The 11,752-nt window shown below is 36.9% G+C and overlaps 1 protein-coding gene across 1 annotated transcript in view; it reads right to left on the bottom strand.

Annotated features, from left to right (window-relative positions):
- Positions 1 to 1,111: 1,111 nt before the first annotated feature.
- LOC122075948 overlaps positions 1,112 to 11,752 on the bottom strand; it is an 11,724-nt gene continuing 1,083 nt past the window's right edge. The window contains exon 3 of the transcript XR_006139390.1: positions 1,112 to 1,464. The gene's annotated coding sequence lies outside the window, so the exon portion shown is untranslated. The remainder of the gene's footprint in view (positions 1,465 to 11,752) is intronic.

Genomic DNA, 11,752 nt, shown 5'->3' with positions numbered 1-11,752 from the left:
CCAAAAAAAAAAAAAAAAACCAATCCTGATAACCAAAACCGTACATATTGACACCCTTACAAAAAACCACATGCCAAATTTACATTTACTGAAATACCTATAGGATGCCCTCTCCTTTTGTTATGATTGGCTATTGCGGTGACACATCTACCACACTCCCAACAAGCCTCAAGAAAATTGCTTAGCTAGTGATCTTGTGAAAATAAGCAGTCAAACAAGCCATGTTTCGGCATCTCATTTTTCAACATGGCATCTTCCCAGGTTAATTAATGATGTAAATGGAATAGTGGAAAACCTGTATTCTATTTCTATTCATATACATTTGGGGGAATTCAGATTCAAGAAATCGGGTTTTAAAAATTATTTAAATCTTTTCAAAGATTAATCGGATGAAGATATGGATATTTCAATTTCAAAGTAGATATTATCTGATCCATTTAAGTCGGATTATAAAAATATGATTAAATAATACTCTTATGAGAAGGGATTTGCTTCTGGATTATGTGACCCTACGCCAATGTGGGTCAATGGAATAACACGCACATGCATCAAAAGGAGGAGTGGGTTGTCTTTTCACTGCCTGATGTTATGGGGCACATAAGAATGCTCCATCAGGTAGTATTCTTTTTCCTTAGTTTTATTAATAGTATTTTATAATGCTAGCTAAAATACCCATTTAAATTCATGATATATTACAAATAATTAAATAATATATATTAAATGAAAAAAAAAAGAAAGGAGATTCATGAGGACATCTATGTGATTTCAAATATAATACTTTAACATCAACCCTACTGGGGAATTTAGTCCTACACCTTCTTAACTTCTCAAATTTTCGTTTTCTATAGTTCTATACGTTCAATGTAGATAGTGGAACCGCAACCCAGCTCTCTACAGACTACTTACACTATTCTTTGATCTCCAACAAAACGTAAATATGGATAGTCAAAAATCCGTATTTGATTGATGTTTATATATATTTAGAGGATTCAGAATTCAAAAAATATCGGAAGGTTAAGACTCTTATCGGAAGGTGGGAGTCAAGATATCAAGTAATTTCTAGCAAAAAAAAAAAAAAGTCAAGATATCAAGTAATCAAGATATATGGTGCATTATTTGATGACAAAAAAAACAAAAATCCTCCTGCGTACTGGAACCCGCTAGTTTTACCCATAGTATAATATATTTTTTTTATTTTTTTTTATTTTTTTATTATAGAAATAAAATTATATTAATGCGAACAAAGTTCTACAAGAGTCAAAGTACAGCAACAAAGAAATATCACATGTCAGGATCCCATGCTAGGAGAAAAAAAAAATCTTGGCATATATGCACCTCCAGTACCGGCTAAACTTTGGTTTCCAAGCTCTTTCAATACACGTTGAATTTGACAAATGGATCCAAAGGAGGAAGCGATGCATGAAAAATGAAGATCAATGTTGTGTCCTGTAAAGGGAGATCTTGCTGAAATAAAATCCATAGAAAATGAGTAGGTTGTTTGAAAAATAAGAGAAGCACTCTTACCTTACTGTCTAAAAACTACATCCATATATCCAACCCATATATGCCATAGAATACATGAAATCAGTGCTAAACAATTGTTGTAATCACTTCTAGTGTTAGGATAATTTAAAATACAAGGAACCATCCAGTCTTTGAAATGCTCCACATTTAATAGATCTTAAAAATCTGCCCCCATCCACAAATCTTGTGCCAAAACAAAGTCCTTAAATAGATGGTCGATATTTTACGACTAACAACTACAAAAATGATAGTAAGTAGGGATGTTGAAGCCTCTCTAGCTAACAGATCAGCTGTAGGCAGCTTTCAATCATCAATTCCCAAATGAAAATTTGAACTTTTGGAGGAGTGGGAAGATATCAGATTCTCAACCAAATAGGATGGTTTGGGAATATGAATATTTTATAGCTAGATAGTAGGCTAAAGCTACAGGAAAATTCCATCAGCTGTAGCAGACAATGCTTTTTTTTTTATGATTTTGTTGTGTAATAGGTAGAGGAATGGATAGATTTCAAAGAGATACATCTAGTGGCTACCATTGGTTTTCAATTATGTGTATCAGAGTCAATCAACTGCTCCACCAAAGGATCTGAGGGAGGGAGGCGTTGTTTTCTGGTTATCCTTGTTGGTAGCAATGACGTCGCTAGTTTGGTTGACGTGGTCTAAAGTGATGATGTGATAGCATATATGGCAGTTTTATATGAAGTGTTTGGAGAGGATTGAATCACCTATACTAGGTGGTGCAGGATTCTGGTCAAAGCTGGTAAATTTGGAATATTTATTCCCGAGAGAATTTTCAATAGTGAAAATGAATTTTTTGGAAGATGGTTCCTTCATGAAAAAATTTGAATTTAATTTATTCTTTCCAACGCACTTGATTTCTTCCTATTTTGATATCGAATGAAGAAGCTACAACATTCGGAGGTAAAAACTGACTTATTAAGCAGTCAGGGGTAGTTTTGTCATTGAAAATGATTTTTATGGAAACCTAGTCATATGTATATTCTTGCGAGAAAAATCCAATATTTAACGCACTCTATTTTGCCCTGTTTCAATTTCGTCTGAGGAAATTACGACATACACAAGGTTCAGAGCTAATTTGGGCATTTTTTATAGTTGACTCTGATGATCGGGTCTTCTGAAAATTTGTAGAATGTCGAGTCATAGTCATTATCCTTTTCGTTTCAACTCGATCTGAAGTCGTATGAAGAAGTTATGGTGATTTCCACAAGTCCAGAAATTCCAAACAGGAATTGGCCAAAAGCTCTTGGTGATGGTAGGGAGTTTCAGCACATGTTTTGAAATTTTAAGGGCTTTTGTGAAATTTTTTAAAGTTTCTAACAACGGGGTTTTTAACATTTATTTCTCAGAAATGGAGGGGCTGATTGTTATAATTGGAAGTCATGAAAAGTCCTAAATCTAAGGCTATGGTTGAGTCACATGTCACTGATCCAACAGTCCTATCTATTGCTTTATGGCTTCCGATAGGAAATTGACAACATTATAGGGAGTGGCGTCAACGCTGATGTTAATGTCAGATCATATGCCATGCCTATGTCATCATGTGCTTATCTACTGGCTGGGACTATTTGTCCGTTATCCAGATCCAAGGATTGAGAATTAAGGCACCATATGAGTGTTCAGATCTAACAACTAAGATGAACGCCATCGTACCCTACGTCGCCAGCACACCCTATGGTGCATAGGAAAGATTCCAAATGAAGGTTTCTCACTGACCCAACTTCAAAGTGCCATAACTTTTAATTCTCAAGGTCAATATGGTCCATCCAAGTTGCTACTTCTTAAGTTTTTCGTGCTCTATCCATTGGAAGGCTTAGAACAACATTTTGGAGTGAAGAAAGCCATGGTTTTGAAGAAAGGAGCTCCTTGGTAGAACTTTGAATGAGTTTTGTTGCCTAATAAGAGTTTATTTACCCCCATTAAAGGGTGTTTGAGAAAGATGGTTGAGAAGGTTTAATGGTTTATTGATTTCATGACAAGGAAAAAGAAAAGGAGAGAAAAGAGGATTAGCGTTTGAATACCTTTTGTGCCTTGAAGTAGAAGAAGACATCAAGTGGGCTTTATGTGCTTCATGAGAGCAAGCTCAATGTGGTAGCTATGCTATAATGATGATCTATTGAATGTGTGCAAAGAAGAAAGAGAAAAGAGAAAGGAGTTTGTTAGTGGCTGGCCTCCTGAGGTGCTTGAGTTCTTGGCTGAGGATGCGATGGGCAGATCGCGCTTCAGATTTTATTAGTGTTCAGTTTATTTTTTTGGCCTAGCCCCTATCTTTCTGCTGATGGCAATGCCGTAGGTGGAGGTGGGTCCTAGGTTGTGTGCTAGTTGTTTTGTTTTTTTTTTATCTTCTTATTATGGATCCTCTCTATGCAGTTTTTAATTTTTCCCATTTCATCTCTTAATATACATGACCCTTTAGCGAAAAAAAGAGAAAGGAGTTTGTGTTCCCGCCATTCTATTGAAGCAGAAGGGAGGTCTACATTCTCTTTGTATGATCATTGAATGTCACATTCACTTCAAAAGAAGTGTTGCCCAAACTCCATTAATGGTAGTTAATGGTGATGGTTGTTGTGAGTTAATGTCCAAGCATTGAAGCAAAGAATGGGACAAAAGAGAATTTTACAAAGGAATAAAGAAGGGAGTATAAGTGTTTGCCACTGTTGAAGCTACGGTAAGCTTCTACAAAGGCGGAAAGCAAAGGAAAGAAAAAGAAAATAAAGTACCTAGGGTTTGGTTCTAGCGAGTTGCTTCAAAAAACCCAAATTCCAACCGAGATTGAAACATTGATGGTATTGAGATAACATGGTTGTGGTCCCGCATCAAGTGGAGATCAACCTCACCGTATCTCCGGAGGTTGTTCTTTAGCAAGATGACCTCACTTTTGTCAAATTTCCATTTATAAATCACCGTAGGCAAGATGTCTAATAAAGTGCCTAAGTGATAGTTGTTGTCCATCATTAAAACCTCGGGTTTGGTTTTAGTAGTTTGCAACAAAAAAAGAAAGTTGTAGACTATTTGGAGGGAAATTTACATGCATGAGTATTTCACTATAGGGTATTGATATAGGCCCAACCCTTATTTTTTAAGTGGTGTTCAGTGGGTGTTGGACACAGGGACTGTGTGTTCCTTGGTAGTCACCATTACCTAAATCTATTTGCTGTGGGTGTGGCCTCTCATATCACTCTGGAAAAACAATGGTGAAGACCTAGTCATTGTATGTCATTGATGAAAACTGAAAATGTATTCCCTAGTTATGGGTGCAGCCATAATCAGTAATGAGTAAATGTTAAGCTCAACAATGGGCATTACTCCGTGCATGTAGGCAACTAGCCGAAGCATGTATTTCTTATATTGTGGATATGCATGTGTGTATTGGAGTACTTGTTTGCATGATGAGTGTGTACATCTAGTCAACCTCGTCACTTAGTGGTGTAATGTAAATGTGTATATGACTGTATATGTGTGAGAACATGATTGCACTGTAGGGATTGTGAGACAACTCTAGGCAGCAATACAGTTTATGTGAGTCAGCTCTGTGCATCAGTTAGAATTTTCAGTAGTACACATAACAGCTTTGGGCAACATTAGTAGATTGTGACTGAGAGTGACCCACATTAGCTGGTGACTAGGCATAGAACCAGCTGAGAATTTTTTTTGGACACACAGATTCACCCTCCCTCAATGTTAGTCAGGACCCAACAGGAGAGGGTATGGAGTAGGCAAGGGAGGAAATTTAGGAATCCAAAAATCCATCCAAGGGTTGATACTTCTCCCATTTCCCACTTGAAGAAACAGTTCCTTAATAAGTAAAAATCTGGCATCGACAATGGATCCAACCCCAAGAGGCATTTTTGGGGCAAGAAGCATGAAGAAAGCTAGTGTGGGGAAAAAACTTCGCTTTCATAGCCTTACTGCAAAGAGACTTTAAGGGATGAAGAAGCTCCCATCTCTTTTTAGCTAAAAGAGTCATATTCATGGGAGCAAATACTTTTATGTTGCGATCACTAGTCCTTTTAGGTTGATAAATGAATTTCCAACTTACTGTTGGGACAAAGCTCAAATCCCCATTTGACCAGATTTTTTTTCTACTCATTGCATCTAACTCCTTGTGAATAGAGGTCGAAGGACGGAAGCAAGACATTTAGTGTAATGGGAGAGATGATAATGTAGGTTGAATAAGAGTAAGCTTACCAGTTGAACTCAAAAGTTTAGATTTTGAGCTCTCTTAACTTTGAATCGACTCATTTGAATTAGGGCATTGCACTGAACTTTGCTGATTTTCCCATTTACAAAAGGAATTCCTAGATACGTATTTAGCCTTGGGGTGGGAATAATAGGGAACTTCTCAGAGAGGTTTCTTTTAGTGGAAGAGTCCACATTAGGGCTGAATTATGCTCTCGTTTTACTAAGATTTATTCTCTATCCTGAATACTTGCAATAGGTCTCCAAGATGCTATTGAAAGCTCAAGCCTCAGAATATGTTGCTCCTCCAAAAAGAATAAGATCATCTGGAAATTCCATATGAGAAGGCTTTTCTCCTCCTCTACAAATCTTGATCCCTTGAATTCTTTGTTGTTCTAGAGTCACAACCAGATGCGAAGATATAATTTTAGCATAAAGAATAAAAAGATATGAAGAAAGGAGATCTCCTTGGCGAAGTCCCCTAGTTGGTTTGAAAAACGTAAGAGGGAACCATTTAATAGGATGGAAAGCTAGGGGTTTCAATACAAAACATCACCCAATTGATCTAGATTGGATTGAAGCCATAATTACAAAGAACCTATTTCAGGAATTTCTATTTGAAACGATCATAAGCTTTGCTCATATCCAGCTTGACTGACATGTAACCATTATGGCCTCTTCGGGTTGTCTCGATCTTATGGAGGAGTTCATGACATAAAGGAACATATCTTGTATATGCTTCCCTTGAAAAATCCATTTTGATTTAGAGAAATTAAATTATTCAGAGGGGATTGCAATCTATGAACACCGACTCTAGAGATTACCTTATGCACGATAATTATAAACAACAACTGCCTAGTGCAGTTGGTGAGTTGTGGTGTGCAAAAAACCCATGCTCACCAGGAGGTCTCAAGTTCGAACCTCCTGGTTGTTACCAACTTCTCTCCCTACCCTAGTTAGCAAATTCGGATTTGGGAATTATTCACAACTTCTAATTCTTTTTCCTTGGACTAATATCATAAATTCATAATCATCGTTTGGTATATATTATTTCTCGTAGGCAAGCTCCATCCTTGAACAGTGTTTTGGTAGAAATCCTTGAACAGTTTTAGATTCACTAAAATATGCATGACTTTCTAGGATGGAACATTTAAGGTTATTTTCAGGATGGGAAAATTACCATGGAATCAAAGTGCCTTTGACATAACAATTACTCAAGAAAAGCCCAACAGAAAGAACGGAGCTAGAAGGATTTAGGTTCAAAAAGCATTAATAGTAAAAGACTATAGGTTGGTGTTAGAAGGAATGAAGGATTCAGATTCAAAGCTTGAAGAACTAAACAGTAAAAAAAAAAAAAAAAAAAAGGGGTTAAGAAGAAAACATACTTGTGTTCATGTGCCTGCAACTAGTAGAGAAGAGATTCAAGAATATTCGTGTACTTAGGTAACCGCTAGATGCAAAACAGAGGGTTTGAGCACTTGAATCTTGAGGCGAAAAAAGATGGGAAAAGTGGAAAACCCTATTTTGGTTAGTGGTATTTTCATTTTTCTTTTTAAATGAACCGAATAATTTGGTTCGGCCCAATTTATTCATGTTTTATAATCAAATTAGAAAAAATTGTGAATTTTTCCGTTTTTATTATTTTATTCTGATCCGGTCATAATTTTTCATAAAATTCAAAAAAAATCGATTTCGACGAATAATTCGCGAATTATTCGACCGAATTGCTAACTAGGCTCCCTACCTATAAAAAAAAAAAAGAGATTACCTTATACACAAAATTGCAAAGACTAATTGCTCTATATAAATTCCCAATTGATGAAAGATAATCCACCTTTGGAATTAAGACAACAAATGTCTGATTAAACTTTTAAGGCTTTGCCCATAGACTATTGGACGGACAAATGAACTCCATCATGATTGAGACTATGAATTTTGTTCCTTGCCGACACTTTAGGGTGGTAAGATGAAAACATCTTGAATTTTTATCACCAAAATATAACATAATATCCGTTTGGTGAGGTGAGGCGGAGAGAGACTTCATATGATATCTATCAGAATTTTGATATATAGTGACCGACACAGCGGTGCACTGACTTTTTTTTTTTATAGAACAAAAGGGTGCTCCATGGTAGTGATCATAGCCTTCAGGACAAGCTCTCGTACAGTAAACAGTGCTCCCACAAGACCAATAGCGGTTCATCGACCAGGCCCCATTATTAGTTAGCGGTTGCGACAAAAAATCAGGTATGAATGCATGCGGGAATTTCAACGAACTAGATGGTAATTATGGTTTTAAGAAAGATTTATTAAAAATAAGTGCATTATTCGCCAATAACATGCTACATCTTTAACTCAATTTCTATGTAAAAATTTAAGGAGAAAAAAATTCAGTTACACATTTACTATGCAATAAACATGTACATTACCTTTCTACCAGGAAAAAAAAAACCATGTAAACTACCTAATAAATAGAGTAATAGCATGGAAATAATGTTTTATATATAAAAAAAGTCTCACAACTGAAATTAGGATCGGAATTCTCTGTCGTGCGACATGCCCTGTAGCACGCATCCAACAATCAGAAATGTATTGGGCTGCGTGCCTGAGCGTTCTTAGTCGGTGGATGTGTGATACATGCCTTGTCCCGCAATAGTGGAGCCCGATCATCATATAGTGCACCAAAGTATCAAAACCTACGAAATTCTGCATAAGAAATTAGGGCAAGTGTTTTCCGTCCAAGAGAGGACCCTGTGCCTAGACACAGGGTCATGCACCCCCAAGAGGGGTACAATGGTCATTGGATGTTTCCCGTGTCTGTGGAATTCTTCTCCTTCTATTTCTCATAGAATTCTATCTCACTTCTATTTCCTTTCTTTCCCATGACATTATAACTTTTCTTTCTCTTTCCTTGTCAACCCAATCCATAACATTTTGAACCCATCCTCACAAGTTTCTTAGATTGGGATCCTTTGTCACACGATACGTCCAATAGTGCGCATCCATCGACCATAAATGTCTTAAGTACATTTAAGTGCCTTGAACTATGTACCTAACCCTTTCTAGCCATTAAATGTGTGCTACAAATCCTATCGCGTTACATACGAGTTTGGTCCCAAGTTTCCGGACCTCCCTTTATTATTCTAAATTCTTCAAAGAGAAATACAAACCATACCAATGGGACGGAGAATCCGGGAGCACGTTGACACCCATGTGTAATTGTAGATTGATTTTGGGTTTGAAATACCTATGCATACCATGATGGCCCACCCAACAAGGAAGTGAGAGTGTGATATTGGAAATTGGGAAAACTACATGATTGTCCGCTTTTGGATTTTCATTTACCAAATTATCCACTCTAGGTTTGGGTTCAAAATTATCCACTTCTGGGTTTGGGTTTACAGAACTACCCAAAACATTATCCCACCCTCACACTCATTTTTTTTTTTGACATTTTTACCCTGCTCCACCTTCCCTTCTTCCTCACTCAGCCTTGCAACCCACCCCTGCTGCCCTTCCCTCACTTTCCTCCTCCTCCTCTCTCCCCTTCACCACCGTGCAACTTCTTCTTCCCTATACACCCTCATCTTGTCCTCCGCTGCCATTGACGGTGCTGCTTCCATTTATCTCTGCCACGCCAACTCTTCTCTATCATAACCAAAGGTAGGACTAGGTCTGGCCATCAAGTTAGACATGTCCAAGGCCTATGATAGACTCGAATGGGGCTTACTAAGAGGTATTTTTGACTATTTAGGCTTTGGTAATAAATGGAGAGATCTGGTTTGTTCCCTAATGACCTCATCCTCTTTTTTCTATTAAACTAAGAGGCTCTACCTTCAATCTTTTTGAACCAACTAGGGGTATTAGATAAGGTTGCCCGTTAAGTTCCTTCTTATTTATCTTAGCCATGGATGCTTTGTCCAGACTTTTGTTGACCTACCGTGACCTGAATCTTTTTAAAGGAATTAAAATTGCTAGGCAGACGCCGAAAATTTCTCATATGTTTTTTGCAGAATTGTCGGGCCTCGGCTAAGGATGTCTTAACCATCAAATGCATCCTTGATATTTTTTCTGACCTGTCTGACCTCACAATTAATTTGGAAAAAAGTGTAGAAACTTTTAGCTCCAATGTTAACCTAAGAATTCATAGTTCCCTCTGTCATACTCTGCGTACTGGGGAAATGAAACCGAATGCAGTTTGCTTGGGAATTAATTTGTTTTGCTCTAGCCGTTCTATCCTTATCCAATCTGTGCTTTCCTCTGTCCCTTCATATTTCATGTCCTGCGTCACTATTCCTAAAAGTATTTGTTGGAAGCTGGACTCAACTTACCTACACTTCTAGAATGGTGATACTAATTCCTCAAAAAATGCCCACCTCATTGGATGGCACAATATCTGCAAACCCAAATCTCAAGGTGGCATGGGTATCTGAAACTTTGAAACTCAAAATTAGGCACTTCTTCTCAAGTTGGGTTGGCGTTTACTTACTGAAAGAGATGCCTTATGGGTCAGGGTCCTCACTTCCAAATATTTCTCTAGGCGATCTATCTTCCATAAGGACACAATTAAAAAAAGTGGATCTATCTATTGGAGGAGCATTGTAAGTATTCTCCATACTCTTCAAAAGCTGTTTTTCACAAAAATTGGAAATGGTAGAGCTGTTAATTTCTGGAATGATCCTTGGTTACCTACCATGAATAATTTCTCACTCGTTGGCTTATGTTCAAAGATCGCTGGCTTTGTATTCTCCTTTTTCCATTTTTAATGAAATTCTTCGAATCTTTAGAGGAAAAAAAAAAAGATCAGCTCCTTCCCTAACCCAGGTAATTGATTTTATCTTAAATAATATCTTGAATATTATTTTTTTATGTGTAATGATCCCACCCCATGTTGTCACCCACATTCTGAGAATTCCTATTTCACATCATCATGATACTTGGTATTATAAGCTCTCTAAAATAGGGATCTTCACAACCAAATTGGCTGCCAAATTCTTATCTACCACTTTAGGTACTATCAATTTTGGACTATCAAACAGGTGTGCATACTTATCTCTTTGCTCTCATTGGTGGCGGTTTCCATGGAAACTCAAACTTCACCAAAAATTTAAAGGTTTTTTTTTTTTTTTCCTGAAGAGTGGTGCTTGGAAGGGTTCCTACAAAGGATATCCTTGGGAAATGGACGGATATTGATCCAACATGTGGATTATGTCAAGACAAGAATCTATTTCTCATATCTTTCTTCACTGTGATTTTACCAAATGGATCTAAGCACCCTACCCAAAGCTTCCTTTCCCATGGCTTTCTTGTAGCTTTTTTCATAATGTTCCACATGAAATTTTATCAGAATTTTTCATATTCTTCATTATTACTTGTTATTATATATATATATATATATCATAGGAATGCTGTGGTTTTTAAACAGGATAAACCTAATCCCAATGTGATCCTTCACTTGGTGAAACAATGGACGGATCATTCCAAAATTCTGATAAACCCACCCAGGTGATATCAAATCATGAGACTTTCCCTCCCGTTTCTCTCCTCACCTAGACCCCATCGACTATAATTTGTGTGGGTGTCACTGATCAATTTAAAATAATCTTTGCTTGACTTTATTGTATAATCACTAAAAATAATATTTGTTTATTTAAAGCTGATTATTTGATGACAAGAAGCACCAATGAGACATACATTCGAGGGCTACTCATGGGAGTGAAACATGAGCAGGAAGATGGATAGCAATATGGAGACATTTGGACCGACTCTGAGGTTGTCCAATTCTTTTTTACTAACCACAAGAACTACCAATGGCCAATGGCCTTTACATGATATCCCCCTCTTTTTTTTTTTTTTTTTTTTTTTTTTTTTTTTTTTTTTTTTTTTTTGGATATTCAACATGTTTTGACAAAGCTTGAATTTCATCTTAACCCCCCTGATGATGATGTAATTAACTTCTTAAAAATGCTAGCTTTTGGGTTATCACAAGGAGAACCTCAATCCCTTCCCCTATATCTTGTTTTCTTGTTTT

Source organism: Macadamia integrifolia, chromosome 4, assembly GCF_013358625.1.
Source record: "Macadamia integrifolia cultivar HAES 741 chromosome 4, SCU_Mint_v3, whole genome shotgun sequence".
Taxonomy (NCBI): domain Eukaryota; kingdom Viridiplantae; phylum Streptophyta; class Magnoliopsida; order Proteales; family Proteaceae; genus Macadamia; species Macadamia integrifolia.
Note: the sequence above shows the minus strand (reverse complement) of the source record. Positions and strands in the feature narration are given on the sequence as shown.